At 41.3% G+C, this 26038-nt stretch overlaps 1 protein-coding gene across 9 annotated transcripts in view; it reads left to right on the top strand.

Annotated features, from left to right (window-relative positions):
• Positions 1-26038, top strand: part of RHBDF2 (rhomboid 5 homolog 2) — a 104993-nt gene that overhangs the window by 44750 nt on the left and 34205 nt on the right. Inside the window, exon 3 of one of the 9 annotated variants that reach the window (XM_061616310.1) lies at positions 4669-4793. The exons of 7 other annotated variants lie outside the window; for them this stretch is intronic. The gene's annotated coding sequence lies outside the window, so the exon portion shown is untranslated. Of the gene's footprint in view, positions 1-4668; positions 4794-15247; positions 15334-26038 lie in introns of those variants that run through there. One more of the 9 variants, XM_061616311.1, reaches the window with a different exon arrangement.

The following is a 26038-nucleotide window of genomic DNA, read 5'->3' as shown; positions in this document are numbered from 1 at the left end:
AGACGGGGAACTTGCAGATGAGGCGGGATTGGCCTCAACAGGAGGGATGGGCGAGGAAGTCTGTGGACTGACAGAGGCCCCCCTCCTATAATGTCCTCAGTGAGCTCGTCCTCATCTGACTCCTCTCCCTGATCTAACTTCCCTTGCGCCTGGGGTGCAACATCATCCCCCCTGCCATGCACCATTTCCCTCCACCCCTTGAGTTTGGGCTTGTCTGGGTAAGGGTCATGGAACTCCCTCACCAAGTCTGGCACATGGACGTCATCAGCTGATTCCCACGAACACTCCAACTGATCGTACCCCTTCAAGTGGATCAAGTACTGAAGGTGCCCTCAGCACCTCCGTGAGTCCAAAATCCGCACCACCTCATGTCCATTTACCGCAACAGGGTGGAGGCACCTCTGGCTCCTGGTGAGAATCAGGGGGTTGCTCCAGGGTAAGCAGGGATCTATGGAACACCAGGTGTAGCTTGAAGGAGGGAGGCAGCCTCAGGTGAAAGGCCTCTGGATTGATCTGCGCCTCAACTTCGAGGGGCCCCACCTTTCGGTCCTCCAACTTATGGCAGCGTGCCCTACACCCTGTCTCCCACACGGATCACGGGGCCTTCCTGTTGATGTTGATCTATGACTCTCTTATAGTCCACTTTCGCCCTCTCTTAACTGTTCCTTCAGCAACTGCTGCATCGCCTGAAGCTCTTGCATGAAATCCTCGGCCGCAGGAATGGCAGGGCTGGCATGTGGGGTGGGAAAAGCTCGAGGGTGATATCCCAGGTTGGCAAAGAATGCGGTTTGCTGCGTGGTGGTATGCACTGCATTGTTGTAAGAGAATTCCGCTAAGGGCAAAAAGGACATCCAGTTGTCTTGCTGGTAATTGACATAACAGTGGAGATACTGCTCCAGCGTAGCATTCTCAGTCTGACCGTCCGTTTGCCAGTGATGGGATGACAACAGTCTCAGCTCACTCTGCAGGAGTTGCCACAAGGTGCACCAAAACGGAGCCATAAATTGTGGCCCCCGGTCCGAAACTAAACTGTCTGTGAGGCCGTGCAACTGGTAAACATGCTGCACATACAATTGAGCCTTCTCTCGTGAGTTTGGGAGTCCTGAACACAGAATGAAATGAGCCATCTTAGTAAAAGCATCTACCAACAACAACACTGTTGTCTTCCCCTGTGAGGGGGGAAGGTTCATGATGAAGTCCACAGTTACCATCTGCCAAGGGCCCTGGGGTGTAGGGAGTGGCTCTACGAGTCCTGCTGGCTGTCCTGTGACATGCTTGGCTTTTGCACATACTGGGCAGGACTGGACATAGTGCTCCACCTCCTGCTTCATCCGAGGCCCCCAAAACTCCCTGGCGACTGTTTGCAAAGTTTTAAAGGTTCCAAAGTGCCCAGCAGTGGGGGAGTCATGACACTGACGCAGGACCTTGGCCCTTGCGTCCTCGGGGTGCACTTACATAGTGTCATAGTGATACAGCACCCCCCTTCAGCGTATAGCCCTCTGTACCCCTGCAGGCTGCCCCTCTAGTTCGGCACACTTCTCCTTGACAAATGGATCTTCTTCTTGTGCCGAATGCAGTTCTTCCACCTGGGAGTCCTGGAACACTCCTGCCATCATCTTCTCAAGAGGTATAATCAGTTGCTGCAGTCTCGGAGTCTGGTTCTCCAGATATTCCAGTTTGTGGGACAGAGCGTCTGCCCCCTTATTCTGCGTCTGAGGAATGTAATGGGTTTTGAAGTGGAAGCGAGCAAAGAACTGCGCCCAGTGCACCTGCCTCTGGTTCAGCTTACGGGCAGTGTGGAGGCTCTCCAGGTTCCGATGATCGGTGTGCACCTCAATCTTGTGCTGCGCTCCTTCCAAAAGATGCGCCAAGTTTCAAACACATGCCGAATGGCCAGCAACTCTTTTTCCCACATGGTGTAGTTTTGCTATGAATTTGTCTACTTCCACGAAAAGTAAGCACATGGTCTCAGACCTCCCCCTCTCTGCACTGGTTGTAAAAGCACCGCTCCGATGGCCGCATCAGACACATCTGTCGCCGCCACAAAGGGGCGTGCTGGGTTCACGTGTTGCACTATGGGTTCTGAGGCAAACCAAACCTTCAATTCCTCGAAGGCTCCTTGTGCGGCGTTGGTCCAGTGAAAGGGACCCGGGCCTTTCAGAGAGTCCGTGAGGGGCGCTGTCTTATCAGAGTAATTAGCAATGAACTGATGATAGTAGTTGGCAAACCCCAGGAACCGCTGAAGATCCTTCTTTGTTTTGGGAGGCTGCCACGTGAGGACGCAGTGCACCTTGCCGAGGTCCATCTCCACCCTGGTGGGAGAAATGCTATACCCTAGAAAGTCCAGCAACAAACCACAGCTTCAGCTTGTGATTTGTTGGCAGTAAGGAAACAATAGGCAAGCCACTGGATGGAGTTTGTGCATAACACTGAATCATGGTTTAACCATGGTTTAATAAAATATAGTTTTAAAAAAACGACTTAGTATTATGTGCAAATCAGCATGATGAGCATGATTAGCTTAGTGGAAGGGGGCTGGGTAGAGGATCTTGGATTCACCATATCATATTCCAAAATGTCTTAAGCCACCCCCTAGAAACTTGGATTATTGGAGCAAGTTCACCACCCCTGGAAATAAGTGGTATGGATTTAGAGTGCAAGCTTGAACTCAACTGTATGCACTTGTGCTTAAACATAGGATTGCACTGTAAGAAACGCAAACATGAATCTTGCCTTTGTGACCACTCACTATCATAATACATGTGGCCCACAGAAATGCAATGCAATTAATTTAATTTGTACCCACACTACTACTTATCCAAAGATCAGATAAATGCAAAGTGGTTCAGAAATTAAAACAATAAAAACATAAGTCATACAAATAACTCATTACAAAGTGCAAAAGCCATCACAATAAAAACAGTAAATATACTATTCTATAGTTGAAGCAACAGAACACCATGACTAAAAGTATTACAAGCATTGCTTTTAAACTTTAAACACAGAGTTAAATCAACCAAAGGTTTCCTGAAAAAGCCAGGCTTTTGTCATGCTAAAATAACAGAATGTTAGGGTTTGATAAGGCTCTTTGTGGAATGCTTTACCCAGACATGGCACCACCACTGAAAAGATCCTGGTCCTAGGAGATGCATGCCAAGATTCATTCAGTAATGACACCCAGAGCAAGGCCTCAGATGTTGAACAGAAATTGGTTTGGTGGGATTGTACCTTGTGATAGAGAAGACTGCCTCAAGTCTTGTGTGTGTAGCATCCTATTCAGTACTTTAACTTCTTAGCTTCCTCCCCTGCCATGCTAGTTTAGTTATTTAACTCTCAATTTGAAATAAAGCCTCAGTAAACCAAGAAGGGGGTCATGTCATTCTAAAAGAGCCCTCTAGATTCTGAGCATGGCAATCGCTTTCCAAAACAATTACAGCATGAGTATTATTATTAGTATTACTAGTAATATTAGTGGAATATTATTAATATTAATATCCCACCCTTCTTCCCAGTAGGAACCCAGTTCTTCTTGCTTATGGACTTTGCTTAGCCATATGCATTAGGCATATGTTCCTAAAATATTTTGCCATGAAGAAGGCATGATGCACAGTGCATCTGTGAAGATGAGGTGCAGAGATAAATGCACATCTTGTGCTGAGATCCTCTGAGTTTCATTTGGAGACTGGGCAAGATGAAGGACTCCAAGTCCATATCAGCAAAAATGCAGTCCAGAGCAGTGTGTGAATTGTTAGTGGGCCTTCTTCATCTTCTTCATGGCCCTGTGTATGCCAGCTGTGGGCACTTCCTACTTTCCTTTCTCCATGACCCCAATGGACAGCATAGGCTAAGATATGCCATGAGGTGGGCTCTTGTAAACTCATCAAAGGACAGTTTCCAGCAGGAGGGAGTAGATTGTTTGGCAGGACAAGCATCTGGCTACACAACGAGGCAAATTCTACTCCATAAACCACACACCCACATTTCTAAAGGTTGCTTGCTGGGATGTGGTAAGACTTTCCTTGCTGAATGCATTGACACAGTAAGTGACAGGCTCCCCACATAGTTGGAGTCATCCAGTGAAGAGTTTGTAAGTGACCACCATGTGGCTAAAGGTCATCTGCCCCTATAGCTAATTAAGAACATGAGGAGCCTGCTGGATCAGGCCAGTGGCCCATCTAGTCCAGCATCCTGTTCTTACAGTGGTCAACCAGATGCTCATGGGAAGACCACAAGCAGGATCTGAGTGCAAGAGCACTCTCCCCTCCTTCGGCTACTGACAACTGTTGTTCAGAAGTATACTACATCTGACTATGGTGGCAGAGCACAGCCATCATGGCTAGTAGCCATTGATAGCTTTGATAGCCTTGTCCATCCTTGTTATACAAATATGCTGAACTGTAAACATCACTGCTGTTTGGACGTGGGGGGAGGTTTTAATGAAGTTGTGGTCCATCTAGGATCCCAGCTTATTGAGTTGGGGGTTTGTGGCCTTGGAGGTGACTGATGTTGCGTATTTGCTACAGCATTAACGAGGAGGTTGGATCTAAGTTGAAAGGAAAGCTGATGCTCTCATGATGACTGTTGCATCATGGAAAGTATCTAAGGCAGTGCTGAGAGCTGGGCTTGTGGCTGTTCTTATATAAACTCAGACAGTTTCTCTTTCTCAAGGGGTCGCTTGCCAAAGGATCATAAACGCTGTTTAAAAGACAAACTATGCCACTCTCTTCTTGAAATGGAAATGGACTGCCTTCAAGTCGATCCCGACTTATTACCCTATGAATAGGGTTTTCATGGTAAGTGGTTTTCAGAGGGGCTTTACCGTTGCCTCCCTCTGAGGCTAGTCCTCCCCAGCTGGCTATGCAGCTTGCCCACTGCTGCACAGGTGGCAGGCCACGTAACCCCTGAGCCACTCACTGTGGGGGTGATCTTTAGCTGGCCCTTGACACCCAGGAGACACAAGCGGGGATTTGAACTTGCAGACTCTGGACTCCCAGCCAGGCTGTCCTCCCCACTGTGCTATGCCAGCTGCCAGACCTAAAACCTCATGTGCCATAAAGGAAATTAAAAGTTAACTTAAGCAAATCACCCATGAAAAAAAGACTATAGAAATTCTCCTTTAGCTTTTTTTTTTTTGCTTTAATACCAGTATGGCTGAGATTGATGGCACATTTAACACTGTGTGTTTTGTGTGGTCTTAACAGATGTGTATAAGAGCATGTATGGTTATAGAAAGGTCTGCTTCCAGCAACCAACTGTGCAGCACCCAAATGACAGGAATCTCCCTGGGGAAATGCGTCATCTTCTTTTTCTTCTTCAATTTAACTTGGGGTTTCCTTTGCGAACCACAGGAATCAAGCCATGTGGACTTGCACCTGGTTCCACACTCAGTCAACTGCATCAACCAGATGAATGCAGATATATCCAAGATGGGCTGGAGTATGGTCCATGTTAAAAGCTGAAGGACCACATCCACTCCTCAAAATAAATGCTGCATGGAGATGTGGCCCTATGTTTTAGGGTCAACTCAAACACTACTTGATTGGTGTTGCATTTCTATTCCATCTTTCCAGTGGAACTATTGGGGTTCAGTAGGGTTGTTCAGTGCAAAACATGACTATACACAGGATTGTCTGATGCAAAACTTCAGAATGGCTATTTGATGCAAAACATGGTTGTTTGTATGGCAGTTGTGCCTCTTGTTTCAGCCTTGAAGACCTCTGCTATTTGCTGATGTTGTGTTCCTATTTGTGGGTTGGATCAGCCATCAACATTTCCTTTCCTTCAAGGTTCGGAGATGACACTGGCTATAAAATGTATTAGGGATGAGGCAAGCAGCTGAAGGCGCCAGTCCCTCGGTGTACCATTGACGTGAGCTCTCTTTGCTTGCCTGCTCAAGCACTTTTGAGAATTGCTGTATAGGATACTTGTATTCTCTGGATGCGTCTTGTCCTGGGTTATTGATTACAGTACTCTTCTTGTTGAGAGGGACCTCTTAAACATTTATGCTTTCATCATCTCCCTGGAAATTGTTGCAATATGTGTAATGTGCTCCCAATGGGAGATTTGGCTAAAAAGCTGCTGCTCTTCTCCAGCCTCAGAACATAGCGGAGTCTTATTGCAAGATAGCGATGCCCTTTTCTTTTCTTTTATAATCCCACTCCTCAGATATATTATCAGAGTGGCTTAAAATAAAATAATTAAAACACAATTAAATAACGAAAACATTAGAATTAACTAAAAACGATAGCATTCTGATAAAACAAGTCAAGAAAAGCTACCTGCTAAGTACATACTGTGAATCAGGAGTGGGGAATCTTTTTCAGCCTGAAGGCCACATTCCCTCTTGGGCAATCTTCAGGGCTCCACCTGCCAATGGTGGGTGTGGCCAGAGGCAAAAGTGGGTGGAGCAATGGATGTAACTCTTATCTTTCATATAGGAGGCTACATTCCAGCCACTGAATAGTCAGAGGTTTGCACGTACATGTGTGCTCACATGCAAATGCACACATCCATCCAAGCAAGCTGGAAACATTATTGCCATTCAAAGGCACATTCCAGCCTCATAAAAGCACTTGAAGGCATGGAGCAGGGAATGGTGAGTGGGTGGCCTGTGAACGGGGATATGGCCTGGGGGAAGGGGAAGAGTCTAGGGAGAATCCTAAGGGATAGATAGAGGAGCCACATGTTGCTCTTGGCCTGAAGGCCCCCCTTGAGGTCCAAGAGGTCCCTGGTTTGGCTTCTGGAGGGGTATTCTTGTGTGGCATCGCTCATGGATGTAGACTGAACTTTTCAGAACTGAATGTTCATGAGTTCTGTTCTCAGTTTAAGAGTAGCTGGAGAAGTTGAGTCTTTTCTCATCATCCTGGCTGGTGCGTGTAAAGAAGGTCAGGCACTGGTTATCCTGAGGTAATGGTTATAGATATGTTCTAGCCTTTCTCTTGTCTGCAACCTGCCTGAAACTGAATTCTTTGGAGGGTGGAATATAGCAGAAGAGAGAGCGTGAAATGTGGAATAGAACACTTGATATCATCCCTGATAGCCACCAATCAACTGGTTTTACTTCTTGGAGAACGGCATTAACTGCTCAGCTGTCTGTTTTCCTCTAGGCCACCATTCCAGCCTCGATGTTGCTCATAACTGATATACTAATTGGTCTACAATGTACTATTTATACATGACTGCCCTACAGTTACTTATGTGAACCACTTCCTGTTAATGTGTGGGAAGGAATTGTGGGGGTTGAATTAAGTTCAGCATCTTTTGAGAAAGGTCAGAATCCATTCCTAAGAACAACCTTGAATGTTCCCCATAGAATGCCAATAGCATTAATGCACATTGAAGTAGTCCCAGTGCTATTCTGGATAAGCTTTATCAAAAGATGTCTGTAGGGACAACTTAATGCTATCTTTTGAATGGGTAGGTAATCATGAGCAACTGTAATGTTTCAATTTTTTCTGATGTCTGGTTATTCAGCAGATGAAATACTATTGAAAATATTAAATATGGAAAAGAACTGCATTTTCAAATTTTATGTATAGGAAGTTGCTTAGGATATCGCCAATTACTTGCTCTATTACCCATGTATGATAGCCCCAAGAAAAGGTATGCTGTTGAGTCGTATACATTATATTATCATCTCCTTTTCTGATTAGCTTCAGTTCATAACTCACAGAATTGCACTTGGTGCATTAGCAGCTTGGAAGAGCTGCCAATATTTTGTACGGATCAATCTATGTTCCTTCATATGGAATAATTTGTGCTGGAGATGGCTTGAGGAGCAAGTAATTTTGAATGCAGAATTATGTCTTGTTCTGTACTGATCCTGTATCTTGAGGTAGGATCCATTCCAGTGGGTTCAAATTTGCAAGTTTTCTTTTTAAAAAAACAAAACATTAAGAAGAACTTCCCAACCCAACCATACATGCTCTTCAACAATAGAACATACTGCCTCAGGAGGTGGTGAACTCTTCTCCATTACAGGCTTTTAAACAGAGGCTGGATGGCCCATTACCTATCAGGGAAGCTGTGGCTGCAGGGGGTGGACTAAATGACCATTGAGTACCTTCCTAACTCCATGATTCTGTATTTGAGCTGTTGAGATTCCATTGTAGTGATAACGTAAATGTTGTGATTTTTTTTATATAGCCTACAATTTTTGGAATTTGTTTTTATACAGTTGCAAATTAGTCACATTAAGGACAATATATGGAGAAACCGATTGGTTCCCAATAGAAAAAGGTGTGAGACAGGGGTGTATTTTATCACCCTATTTGTTTAATCTGTACGCAGAACATATCATACGGAAAGTGGGATTGGACCAAGATGAAGGAGGTGTGAAAACTGGAGGGAGAAATATCAATAATTTAAGATATGTAGATGATACCATACTATTAGCAGAAACCAGTAATGATTTGAAACGAATGCTGATGAAAGTTAAAGAGGAAAGCACAAAAGCAGGACTACAGCTGAATGTCAAAAAGACTAAAGTAATGACAACAGAAGATTTATGTAACTTTAAAGTTGACAATAAGGACATTGAGCTTCTCAAGTATTATCAATACCTTGGCACAGTCATTAACCAAAATGGAGACAATAGTCAAGAAATCAGAAGAAGGCTAGGATGGGGGAGGGCAGCTGTGAGAGAACTAGAAAAGGTCCTCAAATGCAAAGATGTATCACTGAACACCAAAGTCAGGATCATTCAAACCATGGTATTCCCGATCTCTATGCATGGATGTGAAAGTTGCACTGTGAAAAAGGCGATAAGAGAAAAATCAACTCATTTAAAATGTGGTGTTGGAGGTGAACTTTGTGAATGGAATGCGAAAAATACAAATAATTATGTTAGAACAAATTAAACCAGAACTGTCACTAGAAGCTAAAATGATGAAACTGAGGTTATCATACTTTGGACACATCATGAGAAGGCATGATTCACTAGAAAAGACCATAATGCTGGGGAAAACAGAAGGGAATAGAAAAAGAGGAAGGCCAAACAAGAGATGGATTAATTCCATAAAGGAAGCCACAGACCTGAACTTACAAGATTAGAACGGTGGTTCATGACAGATGCTCTTGGAGGTCACTAATTCATAGGGTCGCCATAAGTCGTAATCAACTTGAGGGCACATAACAACAACAACAACAAAGTCTCTTGCAGGAAAACAATCAGGAAAGTTGTGTGGCAATTTTAAAAGACTTCACAGATTTATTTGTGGCATTAGGTTTTGTGGGCCAGATGCATAAACTTTGTCAGATGCATAAAGTTGGCTACATCTTTGGTTGGCAAGAGAGAGATGGTTCACATATACGAATGTAGAGGAGAAAAGTGTAAAGAGCAGGGGCCAAAAGGTCATGAAATGTCAGAGATTTGGTCTGTGACATTACCATGTGAAGGTCAAAAGCATACAAGATAAGTGCAGTGACCACTGTGGCTGTTGTGAATGATCACTGTGGATTTGAACTCTGCATAGAAATGTCACAGACTGTACCTCCTTGTATTTCATGGCCCTTTAGCCTCACGGTTTACAGTTTTCTCCTCCATGCCCACAGAGTGCAGTCTATATTAGTACTCTTGCCAAGTAAGCTTTAGAAGTATGCTGCTGCCCTCTTGTGGCCTTTCTATCATTATTGATAAGTTTCGTTTTAGCTTAAGAGGACCTCTCTATGTCTGTGTAACTGGAGGAAATATACTTTCAAATGGAGTGTAAGAAGAGGCTTTTGAGTGCATTTTCATATTGCTTAAGCTTACCACTCTGGACAAAAAAATAAAATGTTGACTTCCCATTTGTCGCAGATCAAATCAGTTGTAGGTCTACAATATATAACAATCCTGTCTCTTAAATTATATTATAAAATCACTTTCCTCCAGTAGTTATCTTAATTAATCATCAAATCTCATAAACATTACTTTATTCTTTCCACAAAAAGTCAAAGAGAGGTTTCAATTCTTTAAGAAATATATCTATCAATTTTTCTCCAATAAACATGTTGATTAATCCATCTCGTTAATAATAATAATAATCTTATTGTCATAACCATAGTCCAAATAAACATATCGATTAATCCATCTCATCAAAATCTGTTAGGTCCAATAATTTCAATAGCCATTATTCCATTATCCATATTAATTCCATCTTCCATCTTCAATAGTCCTGTTAAGTCCAGTAATTTCAGTGTCCAATCTTCCATTATCAGTATTCCATAATAATCTTGCTGTCATAGCCATAGTCATATAATAAGAGTCTGATGGGAATTTCCTCTATCCCAAATATTTTCTTGCCATCCATTCTGAATAAGTTGCTGAAATATTGTTGTAAAGTCATATCTGTGTTCTTCTTTTTTACAAAATGCACTGGCTCATCTCTTGAGAGTTTTTCCATTGTCACATGGCTGCAGTTAATTCCATAGATTTTCTCTATATCAAGCTCCATCACGTCATTCCTGTCCAGAAGATTATCCAAGCCATTGATAACTTTATCTCTAATATCTTCATTAATTTCTTCAGAGATAACGTTAAATTCCAAACAGTAGATTTTATTTCTAATATCCATAAACTCCAGATCTTTTTCCACTTCCACATTTGTTCCAATCTCCAGGGCTTGTATCTTCCCTTTATTTTTTCTTTTCTCATCTCTGATCTCATTCTCCTCTCTCACAGGATCCCCTATTTCTTTAAGCTCCTGCGTCATTTTGCTCAGTTCAATTTTCAGCTCCTTACTGCCCTGTCGCAGGGTTTGTTTCGTTATCTCAATCTCATCCATTATTTTCTGAAATATAATTACTTCCAGATTCTCAGCCACTTTCTTGATTGCCATTTTTAAAACCACGAAAACAAAACAAAACAAAAATAAAGAAGGACCACTTCTTATTTCAGCAACAATTGGGTTAATATTCCAGGCTTGATGACATCACAGTATAAACAGAGCAGCCTGCCTTATCTCTCTATGTTCAAGAACACAAAACAAATTTAGTTCCCAGCATCAAAACAGTTAGTGGCGTCGTGAAGAAGCAGATTCGTCAAAATAAAATAGACCAAAAAGAGAATAGTCCCAGACAATATAATGTTCCTCGGAATAGAAATCCCTCTTCTGTTTATATCTTTAGAATGCACTTCCAGGACAGCTTTTTGCAATAGAAACAGAGATAAGCTGTTAATTTCGTGAATAACAGAGAAGAGTTATAGCTCACCCAGAAGTTCTTTAAAGCTGATTCATTTGACAAATCTCTTTTTGCTGCAACAATTTAAACCAAGTAAAAAAAATAATAGAAAGAAGGGTGCTTGCCTGTTAGTCCGTTTTCTCTTTGAAGAAAAGATAAACGTATCGCATTAATCAGATAGAGCTTGTTCGGAAGTCCGTCCGGCATTGCTGGGTGGACCTTTTCTCATAAATTAATGAAATCCAGTCCTCCCAACAAAAACAGGCTTTTGAGGTTGATCTCTACGTTTCTCCCTGCCCAGGAGAAATTTCATCAGTCAAAAAAAAAATGTTCTGACTGATTTATATCTGAATAAGCTTCTTTTGAGGCGGGAGCCCGTCTCAAAAGCAGGCACAAGCGAAGTCACCCTTCCCGGAAGTCCCTGATGACCGTCTTCTAAAGCAGCTGCTTTACTCCCAGCTTAAGGGTGGAAAATGGAATATTGGTGGGCAGCAAAAGAGGTTTAAAGATGCTCTTAAAGATAATCTAAAAAATGTAACAGTATTGAGAACTGGGAAATTTTGGCCCATGAGCATCCCAATTGAAGGTCGGCTATATCCAAGGTGCTATGGACTTTGAAGAAGCACGAGTACAGGGTGAAAGGGACAAATGAGCTAAGCAGAAGGCGCATCAAGCAAATCCTCATTGCAACTGTCTTCCATCTGGAAACCTACGTCCTCACTGTAGGAGGCTGTGTGGATCTAGGATTGGCCTCCACAGTCACCTACAGACGCGCTGTTAAAGACCTTATCTTGGAAGAAATTCTTACTCGGTCATGAGTGATCACCAATCAGTGACTGAGAGAGCATTAGCTTGTTGCTGGGGGAGGAGATATCAGACATAAAGTCTGGCATGAATACATCTATGCCCCCTTCCTAACAAGTCATATACATTTCCCATTTCTGCAGCTGAGTGGAGAGACCTCCTATTTCACCTTCAATGGTTTGTGAAGTAATGACCATATAGAAAAATACAAAGATGTGATATTTTGTTGCAGGAGGCTGTACTATTGTCAGGTCAATTTGAAAGTGAGTGGTGAGAGAGGCTAGGATTTTGCATGAGGATACTTACTGGTAAAGATGTGGCAATAAGCCCCTGTCACCACAGAACACTAAGAAGCAAGGCTGTTGCAAACCCTGATGCGAGGAGAGGAAGAAATAAATTCTACACTTGCAATAACTTAGCCTGGAGAGAGAGACAATATTAAACTTTAGTAGTGTATTCAGAGGAGCTTTTAGAGAAATCCAAATTCTAAAAAGACATCAACACTCTTTACCTTTTTCATGTGCTCTGTGGTACAATCAGGTAATGATGCCACTCCCCACCACACCCCAAATCAAGACAACTTTTGTTTTGCTTTAGTTGGCAGTGCTGAGGAAAAGGGGCATTCTGTTCTTAGAAGAAAATAAGAGCTCTGCTGGATCAGACCAAAGGCCCATCTAGTCCAGCATCCACTTCCCCATACTGGCCAATGAGATTTGTATGGGAAGCCAAGCTCCAAGGCAGGACTTGAGGTCAATAGCCCTCTTCTGCCACTGTTCTGCAACAAATGGTATTGAGAGGTATGCTGCCTCTTATCTTGGAGGGTAGTAGTGTATATATAGATGCTGGGACGAGTAGTCATTTATATAGCCTTATATCCATTGGGAGTTTGTCTTAATTCCCTTGTTAAAACCATCTTAATTAAGGTTATCACCCCATTTTGTGGTGGCTAATTCCATGGATATGCTGTCTGAAAAAGTACTTCCTTTTTTGTTTTTTTTATCATTAATTTTTATTCAAATTTTCAAAAACAAAACAAAACAAAACAAAAATAATTAAACAATAAAATAAAATGTTGACTTCCGATTTGTCGCAGATCGAGAGAGGAGAGGAAGATGGCTGCTGGCAGGCAGGTCCACTAGCGAGCTCTGGAGCTCATACCCACCTCGCCTCTTTTTTCGCTATCTTTAGAGATATTCTTTGGAAATTTTTATTCTGGAACCTAACAGCATCAACAACACCTATTTTTTGAAGGCTATGGAACCATTTTATCAGCAAGAAAACAGACTCTTTATCAGCCGGTGAGTCACAACTCTGCTTCGCACTACTAACTCAAGGAATATAATTTACCATAACAAAATCTAAGGATTCCTAAGATAAAACTACTTAGCCTTGGAGTCGACAATTTATAATTATACCTCCATTCATCTTAGAGTTTAAAAGGCAAACCTTATAGTTTTTAAAATGGTCCAGACAAGGAAAAGATGTTATGAACATGACCATAAATCAGACCAGGTTTTGGAAGAATCTGGGAATGGGGATCAACAGCTTAAAATTACAAACTTCTTTTTAGCAACCAAAGCGGATAAGACAAAGAGAAATGTGTCACGATCTATTGAGAAAACCCCTTCCCAAATCGAAACAGAACAATTCTGTACCTGCTTGAGTGAGGAATTCCAGGCAAGGGATGACCCAGAAATTATACAAAGCCTGGTGTATGGAACATCCACAGATCCCCTTTTTGGGCAGACGCATACACCTAGTCTGATCAACTCTCTGCTGCAGGTACCTGAGAGCAAGGAGACGCCATCTTCCTCTCTGTACAAGGACAGTGACTTACATTCCCCCTTAGACATTCTGTCTACTGTGCATGCTACAGACATCGACAGCCTGACTCCCGTTTTTACTCAATCACAGCCATCTTCTGCCTGCTCTACAGAAGTTACTGAAACCACGGAACTGGCACAAATTGGCCAAAAACTACTTCTAACTGGCCAAAAATGTGTGCAGTTACAATTAGCCATCGTGGCAAAAGAGACTGAAAACATCAAAGCTTTTTTGGAAGAAACAAACAACCTTCTAAAATCATTTATGGAAGAACTATCCAAACTATATTTGAGTTTAAACTACACTCTTCCCCCCCACAAAACAACAACAACACTGAAGTGTGCAAACATAAAGAAACCTCGTATTGCACCTAAGGAGAAAAAATCCAAAAACATAAAAAATTACAAACCGCCAAGGAGTAAGAAGATGAACTTTCAGAAACTTTTTAAAGTACTTAAAGCTCAACAGCAAACAGCTTCGCAAACAAAGAATTTATCTGCTTCATCTACAGCGAGAACACCCCCTAGATCTTATTGCAAAGCCTTACCAGAAAGAAAAAAAAGTCAAAATCTCCCACAGCTACTTACTCACCCCAACCCGAGGTCCTATAGCGGAAAATGCTCTACCAATAACAAGATTTCACGACGAGAGAATACAAATGGGAATTGGCTTCTCAAATATAATTCAAACAAACTTGCACTGCTGAATCTTCCTCTTCTTAACATCAAAGAAAAAGTAAACATCAGGAAGCAAAGAGTGTGTTACGCCCTCCAGTCGTTAGGTGTAATGGATTTACGGCCTGACGATATCTCGTATGTGGAATTCCTTTACAACCCCTCAACAAAAACGTCTGCTTTATTTACCTTTAAATCGGCTGAGACAACAGCACGGATAATTGCAAATAAATCCCTTCTCAGCTACCATGGAATATCCGTTCAGAGACATTTCACAAACCTGGCTAGTCCAATTTCCCTGTTCACAAAGAGAACTCCAACAACAAACCTTATCTCTTCACAAGAGAGGAGGAAGTCTTCCTCGAACAGCAGCAAAAATACATCAAACTCTGGAAACTTGGATCCATTCCTGGAACAGCTTCCTCTTAAAAGCACATTAAACATGAACTGCTCTTCTCTATCATTAGGATCAACTATGCTGGAAAAGAATTTATCCCCTTTGACTCCCCCAGCACAAGAAACGTTAAACTTTGAAACACTTAACTCCATAAACTCTGATCTTATTATTTTGGATGAAGTAAGCTCCTCCCCACCACCAGCTCCTATTTTCGTTCCGTTACAGTCACCTTCTTCTCTGGTAAACAGTAAGGAAAATCAAGATCTTGCATTTGACTTTGCTTGTGAGGGAGAGGAGGAACTATTAAATAGTTTCCATACATTCACTGAGAATGAACAAAGTGAGGTCATAAACAAAATGCAGAACCTGTTAAACAATCTAAGGGCAAAAAGGACATGTTCCAGATACTTGGAGGACTATGAACTGAACTCACCATCCAGCATTCAAGTTTCTCCTCTGAAAGTTCCCTTAAAGGTACTGCCACATAGTTACTCAAATGTTTGTAGACCTAGCACAATATGTGATGTGATAGTACATGAGGTTCCTGAACTGGCTTGACAACCCTTATTAAATTCTAAAAACCCGATTCTAACCTGTGAATCTCCTGAAAAAATGGTAAACCCTCATTTCAGGACATCACAGCACTCACTCTGCAAATCTTATACAGCAAAGGAAATTTCTAATCCTACGAATTCAACTATTAATGCATGCCAGGTTTCTGTTCTCTCACCTAATTTTACATTCCACCTTCTCTCCTGGAACATTGCAGGGTGGAATGCCAAACAAAAAATTCCTGACTTTATTACTTTTCTGAACAAATTTGACCTAATTTTCTTACAGGAGACGTGGTGTACCCTTAAATTAATAGTGGATGGTTTCTCTTGTTCATGTTTACCAGCGACCTATTCCCAACCCAGTTCCAAAGGCAGACCCAAAGGAGGCCTAGCCATACTCATTTCTACTTCTGTAACAGCTCGCTCTATAAGTTTAACCCCTTGTAAAAACATTGCACAGGCTGTTTTATTATCTTTTAGCACATTTTCTCTTCTGTTAGTAAATGTTTATATTCCCCCTCATGCCTCTCGGGCTCAAATTGACTGTGACTAGGACGTTCTTACCAATTATCTAACATCACTCGAGGCTAAATTCCCCAAAGCGCCTCTCATTGTTATGGGTGATTTCAACGCCAGGTCTGGCCCCCACAATGATGCGCTATTTGCTTCAAACCTCTGGGGGGGCGAGGACACTGCCCCATACCTCCCAGGCTATGCTAGGACTTCCAAGGACCCCAAGATAAATTATGGTGGAATATGTTTATACCGATTCCTTGCTAGACACAGCCTAATAATGTTGAACGGTCATAAGCAGATAGATTCATGTGCGGAATTTACCTACATTTCTGGCCTCAGGTGCAGTGTCATCAATTATGCCCTGATCTCGCATTCCCTGTTCAGGTTTATTTTGGACTTTTCTGTCGGCTCCAGACAGGATAGTGATCACCTTCCCCTTACCTTTTCCTTTTATCTACCAGAACGCGGTCGCTTGCTCCTTACCCATAAACCAATGGCAAATCTAATCCACCCCACCCATAAAAGGACATTTTGGACTCCCACAGTAGCCTCTAATGTGGCCTTATTTCTCACTTCCCCCTCTGCCCTGTCCTTACAGAGGGAGATCATGCATGCTTCTGATTCATATTTAGCGTCAATAGTGTATAACTCCTTAATTACAAAACTTAAAGCCTCTATTATCCCACCATCTTCTTCCTTCAGGGCTCCTCCTACCACTGGTTTTCCCAGATGGTTTGATAAGGACTGTCTTGATGCTAAGAAACAGCTGAGACGGCTATACCATCAATATCGACACCAAAATTTAACCACCCTCCCCCCTGAGTATTTTATTATCAAAAAATACTACAAGCATATGATAGTCGTCAAAAAAAGGCAGGTGATGCACGAAGATTGGGAAGCCTTAATTCAAGCTTCCAGATCAAATAATTCGAAGTGTTTTTGGGAGCTGGTTTCTGGTTCTATGAGCCCACTAAATCCGGCCCCTTGCCACATTTCCCCATACCTCTGGGAGAAATATTTTTCTGCAAACAACGAGACTGTAAATGCTGTTTCCTTTATTGATAATTTAACAAATCTTCCCACTTGGCCACCTGTAACCCAAAAAGAAATTATTGATTTGATTGCTAGCTTGAAATCCGGCAAAGCTCCTGGACCTGATAATATACTTTCTGAAATGTTGAAGGTGCACCAAGCTTGGTGGGCCCCTCTTCTAGCAAATTTCTTTACTCTGATCAATAATTCTGGATGCTTCCCTGAGTCTTGGCTTGAATCCATAGTTATCCCTATATTTAAAAAAGGGAACAAAGAGGACCCAGCAAATTACCGCCCAATTAGCCTCCTTTCCATTATTGGCAAACTATATGCCTGCTACTTAAAAGAGAGACTCTCATCTTGGTTGGAGGAGGATAATATCCTTGGGAGGGAGCAGGCAGCTTTCCGGAAAGGTAGGTCTGGGATAGAACACTGTGTGATTTTAAATCACTTAGCTGAAAAATACAAGAACCGCTGGGGTAACGGCCTGTTTGTTGCCTTTGTTGACTTGAAATCGGCTTTTGATTCCATCCCTAGGGAGATACTATGGGCGAAACTCGCAAAATCTACGATCGACAAGAGACTCCTCTTCTTAATTAGCCGTCTGCACCACCACACATCCTTTCGTGTTAGATGTAGTCGTGAAGGTCATCTCACAAACCCCATTACTACAACAAAAGGAGTTAGACAAGGCTGCATACTAGCCCCACTTTTATTTAATTTTTTCATGAATGATCTGTCCCTTTATTGTCAATCCCCGGACTTCCACCCCCCTAAGTTAGCAAACCTGCATTGTCCCTTGTTATTGTATGCAGATGACGCTGTTCTCCTTTCTGTTTCTAAAGTAGGACTCAAACGCCTAACTAAAGCTTTTATGAGTTTCTGTCATGATAACAAACTATCTATAAACTTTTCCAAAACTAAGATCTTAGCTTTTGCCAAGCACTCTCCTGCTCACGCATGGACAATTAATACCCATAAAATAGAACAGGTTTCTCATTTCAAATACCTTGGTATACTTTTTCATTCCTCTCTGTCCTGGACTCCCCATATCCGTGGGGCTATTTCTACTGCTCGCAACTCAGCCAGTGGTATTCGAAGGTTCTTCTTCATTAAAGGAGGACAATACATTCCGGCAGCCCTAAAGGTTTTTAGATCCAAAACTATTTCTCAACTTCTCTACGGGGTACCTTTATGGATTGGCGCCTTCAACCCTTCTGCGGAGGCAGTTCTCTCCTTGTTTCTCAGACAAATTTTTGGCGTTCCCAGGTGCGTTCCTGCGGCGGTCCTTAGGTTAGAATCTGGTCTAGTCTCACTTGAGTCTCAAGCGTGGTTGGCCGCCCTAAATTTCTGGTTTAAAATGTCTTATGAAAAATCTACTGGCTATCTCCCTTTACTCTGGGAAGACTCTTTTACCTCGAAATGGGCCCGTACGTTTACAAATTACCTTGCAAGTATTGGCCTCTCAATTGAACATCTGATGTCCCTCGCTCCAGAGACAGTTAAGCATTCTATCCGGACTCGTATTAACGATATGGACTTCCAACGCTCCATAACTGCAGCCACCTCGACCTGTTCTCCTATTCACTTTGGTCTGAGCTTTGTGCCTATGCTCAGTGCCCCTTATCTGGAAACTCTTACGATCCCCAAATATCGTCTAGCCTTTACAAAGGCTAGATTTAACTGTCTTATCTCTGCCTTACTTGAAGGGAGATTTAAACGTATCCCGTATGCAAACCGATTATGCCTTTGTGGTGTCAGCGCCATAGAAACTCTCTTTCATGTCATCTTTGAGTGTGCCCTATATGACGATATTCACTCCAAATTCATAACCCCCATCATAAATAAATACCCCTACAAACCGCTTAACTGTTTACTTTTACATCTCTTGTCAGCAGCTAATAAGGATACTATCTTGTCAGTTGCTAAATATATTTTCGCGGCTCAATCAATTCGGAAGGCATCTATCCCTTCAGAAGCTTCCGCCACCCAACTGTAACTGTTTTCCTTGTTGTTTTATTGTTTTACTGTTTTAACATGACTGCAACTTTGTAACCTTTTATTATAAATGTATGTAGTTTTATTTATAAATGTCTTTTGGTCTATGACTGTATCAATAAAGATTGATTGATTGATTGTCGCAGATCAGCTATAGGTCTACAATATATAACAAACCTGTCTCTTAAATTATATTACAAAATCACTTTCCTCCAGTAGTTATCTTAATTAATCATCAAATCTCATAAACATTACTTTATTCTTTCCACAAAAAGTCAAAGAGAGGTTTCAGTTCCTTGAGAAATATATCTATCAATTTTTCTCCAAATAAACATATCAATTAATCCATCTCATCAAATCTGTTAGGTCCAATAATTTCAATAGCTATTCTTCCATTATCAATATTAATTCCATCTTCCATCTTCCATCCTTGCACCCATAATAATCCTGTTAAGTCCAGTAATTTCAGTAGCCATTCTTCCATTATCAGTGTCCCATAATAATCTTGCTGACATAGCCATAGTCATATAATAAGAGTCTGATGGGAATTTCCTTTATCACAAATATTTCCTTGCCATCAATTCTGAATGTGTTGCTGAAATATTGTTGTAAAGTCATATCTCTGTTCTTCTTTTTTACAAAATGCACTGGCACATCTCTTGAGAGTTTTTCCATTGTCACATATCTGTAATTAATTCCATAGATTTTTTCTATGTCAAGCTCCATCACATCATTCCAGTCCAGAAATTTATCCAAGACATTGATAACTTTATCTCTAATATCTTCATTAATTTCTTCAGAGACAACGTTGAATTCCAAACAGTAAACTTTATCTCTAATATCCATAAACTCCAAGTCTTTTTCCAGTTCCACATTTGTTCCAATCTCCAGGGCTTGCATCTTCCCTTTAATTTTTCTTTTTTCATCTTCTAATGCTTGTCCAGTTGTATCTGATCTCATCAACCTCCTCTCTCACAAGATCCCCTATTTCTTTAAGCTCCTGCTTCATTTTGCCAAATTCAATTTTCATCTCCTGTCTACCCTGTCTCAGGGTTTGTTTCGTTATCTCAATCTCATCCATTATTTTCTGAAACATAATTACTTCCAGGGTCTCAGCCACTTTCTTGATTGCCATTCTTAAAACCACGAAGAAAAAAAACCAACCACTTCTTATTCCAGCAACAATTGGGTTAATATTCCAAGCCTGATGACATCACAGTGTAGACAGCATAGCCTGCTTTATCTCTTATATGTTCAGGAATGCAAAACAAATTTAGTTCACAGCATCAAAACAGTTAGTGGCATCTTGAACAAGCAGATTCGTCAAAATGGAATAGACCAAAAAAAATAGTCCCAGACATATAATACTCCAAAATTCATAAATCAGATTTATTTATTTTTCTCCTCGGAATAGAAATCCCTCATCCGTTTGTATCTTTAAAATGCACAATTCCAGGCCAGCTTTTTGCAATAAAAACAAAGATAAGCTTTTTCAATTTCTTTTCTCCTTAATTTCGTGAATGAAAGAGAAGAGTTATAACTCACCCAGGGATTCTTTATAGCTGATTCATTGACAAATCTCTTTTTGCTGCAACAATTTAAACCAGATGATAAAAATAGAAAGAAGGATGCTTGCCTGTTAAAATCCGTTTTTCTTTAAAGAAAAGATAAACGTGTCGCTTAATCAGTTAGAGCTTGTTTGAAAATCCATCCGGCGCTGCTGGCTGAACCTTCTCTCATAAACTGATGAAATCCAGTCCTCCCAACAAACACAGGCTTTTGTGGTTAATCTTTACGCTTCTCCCTGCCCGGGAGAAAGTCTTTACCAGTCAAAAAAAAACGTTCTGACTGATTTTAAAACTGAAAAAGCTTCTTCTGAGACGAGAGCTCGTCTCAAAGGCAGGCACAGGCGAAGTCACCCTTCCCGGAAGTCCCTGAAAAAGAACTTCATTTTTTGTCTGCCTTCAATTGTGCAACATTCAGCTTCATTGGGTGTCCCAGGGTCTGGTATATGAGAAGGAGAAAAACTTTTCTCTGTTCGTTTTCTACATGGTATCCATAATTTTAAATTTATTTATTTATTAATTATTAATCTTATATCCCACTCTTCTAGCCAAAAGGAGCCCAGGGCGGCAACCAAAACACTAAAAACACTCTAAAACATCTTAAAAATAGACTTGAAAATATATTAAAACAAAACAGCTTTTAAAACTATTTTTTAAAAAAGCTTAAAAAACTTTTCCCCCCACACACTTTTTTTCTAAACTAAAAAGCTCCAAATGTTGCAACCTTTCCTCATGGAAGAGTTGCTCCATCCGTTTGATCATTTGGTTGCCCTTCTCTGAACCTTTTCCAGCTCTGCAATACCCTTTTTCAGATGCGGCCAGAAGACCTCCACACTATATTCCAAGTGCGGCTGCACCATAGATTTCTATAAAGGCATGATGGCCTGTGTTGCCTGTTGCCTGCTTCTGATGTATTAATAAAGGGTTTGAAAAACAAAACAAAAAAAACCCACCAGATTTTATTTGTTTTATATTCCTTTGACTTTTTCTTTTGTACAAGTTTTCCATTGTTGTTCTCCCTTTTGGGGCATTTTTCTGAAGAAAACTGGCTTACCTCTTAACAGCTTCCTTCACTCTGCTCATTAACTATGTTGATGTCCTCTTGGTCTTGGTGGTTTCTTTCCTGACCTTCAGGAGACATATCTCAGGCCATGTGGTTCTTGCTGAATTCTTGTCAGATGGATAAACTTGGCCCTTTCCACATGGGTTAACTTGATCTGGTCACAACTTAGCAAAATACTAAATGAATGAGCTGGAGTGATGTACAGCAACTGTAGTTTCATAGTTGTGCTTTAGGTGGCAGCAGAGTCAAAAAATATAGTGACCTGTCATTTAAAGCAACTTTAACAGGTCTGGGTGTTATGAATGTCTCTTCCATTCCTCCTGAGTGTTCCAAAATGGAGACAATAGTCGGGTGATTAAAGCTCTGCTGGTGGAAGCTATGCTAACTTCCTAAAATCTAATTATCACTGCCATTGAGCTTCAGGCTCAGGTTGCACGTGGCTCTCAAACGTGGCTCACAGCGTTGGTGCTCCTGCACCTTCCCTAGATCTCGTGTACTTTCCTAATAGGATCTGGTAATTGCTATCGTCTGCATCTGAGTAGCTGTTAAGATTATGCCAGCTACAATGTGTTAGACTGAACATAGCTGTGGGGTTTTGAATTTTATTATCTTGAAACAACTAAATATCTGTGTTGTTTTAAAAAGTTCCTTTGGTTTCTTAAAAAAAACCCAATCTGTTCTGCTAGAGTCAGGATGGCTAGCCCACAGCCCGCAGGGTAGATCTGGCCCACCAAGCTGCAGGATGTGTCACTTCTCTTGTCTCCCAGTCAGATCAGGAGACAAAACATGCTGCCTGATCTTTAGAGAGTGAGCTCCGAAAAGCAGACAGAGTGCTTTTTCCAGTCTCTGGTGATAAAAAGATCTCTCTGCCTGCTCCTTAGGGATCCTCTCTCTCTCTCGAAAGAACCGCCTGAGGGATCTCTTATCTCCAGTCTCAGCTGTGCAAAGTAAAAGACAGAATTTCCAGTCAACCCACCCAAGTGGGAAGGGCTGGAAATGCTGATATTGTGTGTGTGCTATATGATTAGTGAGTGTGTATACTTCTGTGTGTGGTGAATGTATGTTGTGTTTGTGTTCCTCAAAGGAGTAGCTGACCAGCAATGTGGCCCTCAGGCCAAAAAAGGTTAGCCACGCTTATTCTAGAGCATCTGCTTCCCAAGAGTCCAAGACCTTGTGCACAATCCATAAAGGGCATGTTCTCTTAATGTGCTCACATTTCCTAAGTATGCACACTTGGAGCTTAGTCTCACACATTAGTATATGTTTGTATATCAGATGCACAGTAGGAAGGAAGAGTAGGATCCTACCAGACACTTTTCTCCTCTTGTCATGCCATATAAGTGTGACATGTGCATTCATTCAAATAAGCATCTCTTTTTGAAAATCCAGATAGCTATCCCTCTCTGAGAGGTTGTATTTGGTGTGCCTACGATGGAATGAATACCTGCGTGCTGACCAGTGGGATTCATAGCTGAGCTGAGGTTTGAACTGAAGGCATTTAACTCACTTAACTATTTTTTTCCAGTTTTTATAACAATTTTAAAGCTCAACAATACGATACAGACCAATCATACTAGTTCACATCAATATCAGTACATATTTCATCAGTCCAATTATATAAAGAAATAAAATGCCAAGTGTAGTATAGATTGTTTAGATTTAAATTCATAGTGTAGAAGTTATACAATATAAAACCAAGATTACCTCAAGAGATCCCTCCATAATGTTCCATGAGTGGTAGTCATGCTCCAATATGCAGAAGACTTTCCTCTTCCCCCAGGCATTTTAGCATGTGTTTTAAATTGTTTTTATATTGTTTTAAGTTTTAAATTGTTTTTAAAATATGTGTTTTAAATTGTATATTTGTTTTAATGTTTTTGATTGCTGTAAACCGCCCAGAGAGCTTTGCTATGGGGCGGTATACAAGTGCAAGCAAGCGATAGATAGATAGATAGATAGATAGATAGATAGATAGATAGATAGATAGATAGATAGATAGATAGATAGATAGATAGATAGATAGATAGATAGATAGATAGCAACTTAATGAAGAAGAAAGGGGCTGATAGCCTTGCTGCAAGAGGAAAAGCCCATAAACCCCTCTCCAATGTCTGTTGGGGGGAGTTGGGGGTGTCTAATCCTGAAGAAAAGGAAGAGCACACTGACCAGTGAGAAATACCTTTAAAAAATCCTGAAATAGCAGGGTAATAATAATAGTAATAGTAGTAGTAGTTGTTGTTGTTGTTGAATTTATATCCCACCCTTCCTTTGGAAGGAGCCCAGGGCAGCATTCTAAAAACTGTTAAAAACATTTCAAGGGCTACATCAGTGCTTAGGCATAACAGAGACTGATACTCTCACCAACTTAACCTCACCTACTTTAGAATGACTCCCAAACAGCTACAAGCAAGAGAGACAGACAGACAGACTGAATTGGCCATGCTTTCCAAGAGCACATTATGTAGTTTGTGTTTGTGACAGTTAGACCAAAACGTTCTAATTTCTGTGACAGCAGTGCTGGCTATGCTAATGTGTGTTGTTTTGACCCCCCCCCCAAGGTAGAGTTCGAGGTGCTAAAGGGGAGAACCAGATGACAATCTGAAGAGAGATCATGGTGGGACAGAGGAACTGAGTGTGGTATACTTCGTGATGTAGTGTATGCAAAGATAGCTCTGTTGTACCATCACCATATCTGTGGAATTCAGCTGAAGGACAGGCATTAAGAGAGATCAGCAAAGAAAAAATGAAGTTGGGAGGGAGGGGAGAGACAGGGCTTGATAAAGTATTGATGATCATTTGATAGGGAATAGTCAACTGGTTGCAGAGGAGACAGGGAGCCATGTTGATCTTGGAGACGCTTTGTGAGGAAAAGGAGCCCCTCCTGGATATCTATCTTGAACATTTCTGGGTGCCCTCCTGATCATCTTTATTGATAGAAGTTCTTTCAGGAGTGAAACTTGTTTAGCTTCTTAATTTCTTAATGTAATCTGGTGGTAACTTTTTTGCCTTATGCAACCTCGTTCATATTGTGTCTCTGTTGTAGGTCCAGAGCTTGTAGTCTACTCTTGTATGCTGGGGTTCTCCTTCAGCTGGTCAATTTTTTGTCATTAGGAAGTGCAAAGGCCAAATGTGATTGGAGCTGAATGAAGCAGAATGTTGCCTCCTGTATTTTTGGGTGCAGGAATAAGACAGACAGATTTAATTGTTCAGGTGCCTACACTGCTGTCTCTTTCCAGGTTCATGTGTTCAGTTGCAGTGTGTATATTAGGCTGCATTCAGAAATTGTGCAAAATGATTTCTGGCCCTCCAGATGTTGTTGGACTACAACTTCCATCAGCCCCAGCTAATTTGGCCAGTGGTCAAGGATGATGGGAGCTGTAGTCCAGCCATATCTGGAGTGCACCAGCTTTGACATTTCTGGGTTTTTATTTAATGTTTAAACCTATATCTGTCAGCTCTCAAAACATGGCTGCCAAACCAGAATATCAAACATGTGGTTTACAAGCCAGCATCAGATCATGTTTACACTAACTGTGGCTTGCTATTACATCTGAATTCATAAACCAGTGACACAGTTTTTGCTCCACCTCCAAAAAGGCTACTGCACCAGATGATGGAAAACAAAAGAACACAAAACAGTACTAAACCATGGTTTGTGTGCTTGTACATTTGGAAGCCCAAGGCATAGCATGATATGTTTTTTTAAAAACGGTTAACTCGAAACTATAGTTGATTCGTTTGGGATGTCTGAACGGAGGAGGCCACTGTGATAGTTTGTGATCTGAAGTCTACAATAGCTGGATCTCTATCTACTTGTTACCTGTAAGATTTTATTACTTAGATCATTTTTGTGTGCTGACTCCTTTTGCCACCTGTCTGGAGGCTTTAACCCTTTCCATGCTGGTATTGACTGATCATTGGGCGTAGACAGGCGAATAGTTTCAGTTGCACAGTGGGTGAGATCACTTTAAGCGCTGTAAACCTTGGTGTGACCCACTCCGTAGTGTCTTCCATCCTGTTCTGTGGGCATTCTCTTATTAATTTGATTCTTACCATTGGCTGCCAAGTTGTCTTACACCTGCAGAGGATGAGATCACTAGCCAACCTGAATAAGCCAGGATTATTAAAGAAGGTACTTGGGGCTCCCTTTTGTAAACATGCTTAGGCTGATTGGGAAAGACTATCAGTTCTTAAAATGAGTTCAGCCACATGGCATCTACACAGGGCTTAGTGAATGAAAGAATGTTGATTGCATTCAGTTTGCCCATGGGATTTCAGATGGTGATGCAGTGCAGCCTCAATCTGGCTTTAAAGCCAGGGAATTCCAATGTACTCCTAGTTAGGAATGAATTCCTAACCCCCCTAATTGTAGAGATAAACCTAGAGACATGACTTTCAAACCCAAGACCACAAATAAAAATAATTTGGCACCTACTGACTTCAGATATTAT

The sequence above is a fragment of the Rhineura floridana genome, chromosome 3, assembly GCF_030035675.1.
Source record: "Rhineura floridana isolate rRhiFlo1 chromosome 3, rRhiFlo1.hap2, whole genome shotgun sequence".
Classification (NCBI taxonomy): domain Eukaryota; kingdom Metazoa; phylum Chordata; class Lepidosauria; order Squamata; family Rhineuridae; genus Rhineura; species Rhineura floridana.
This window is presented reverse-complemented; position numbering and strand designations above follow the sequence as displayed.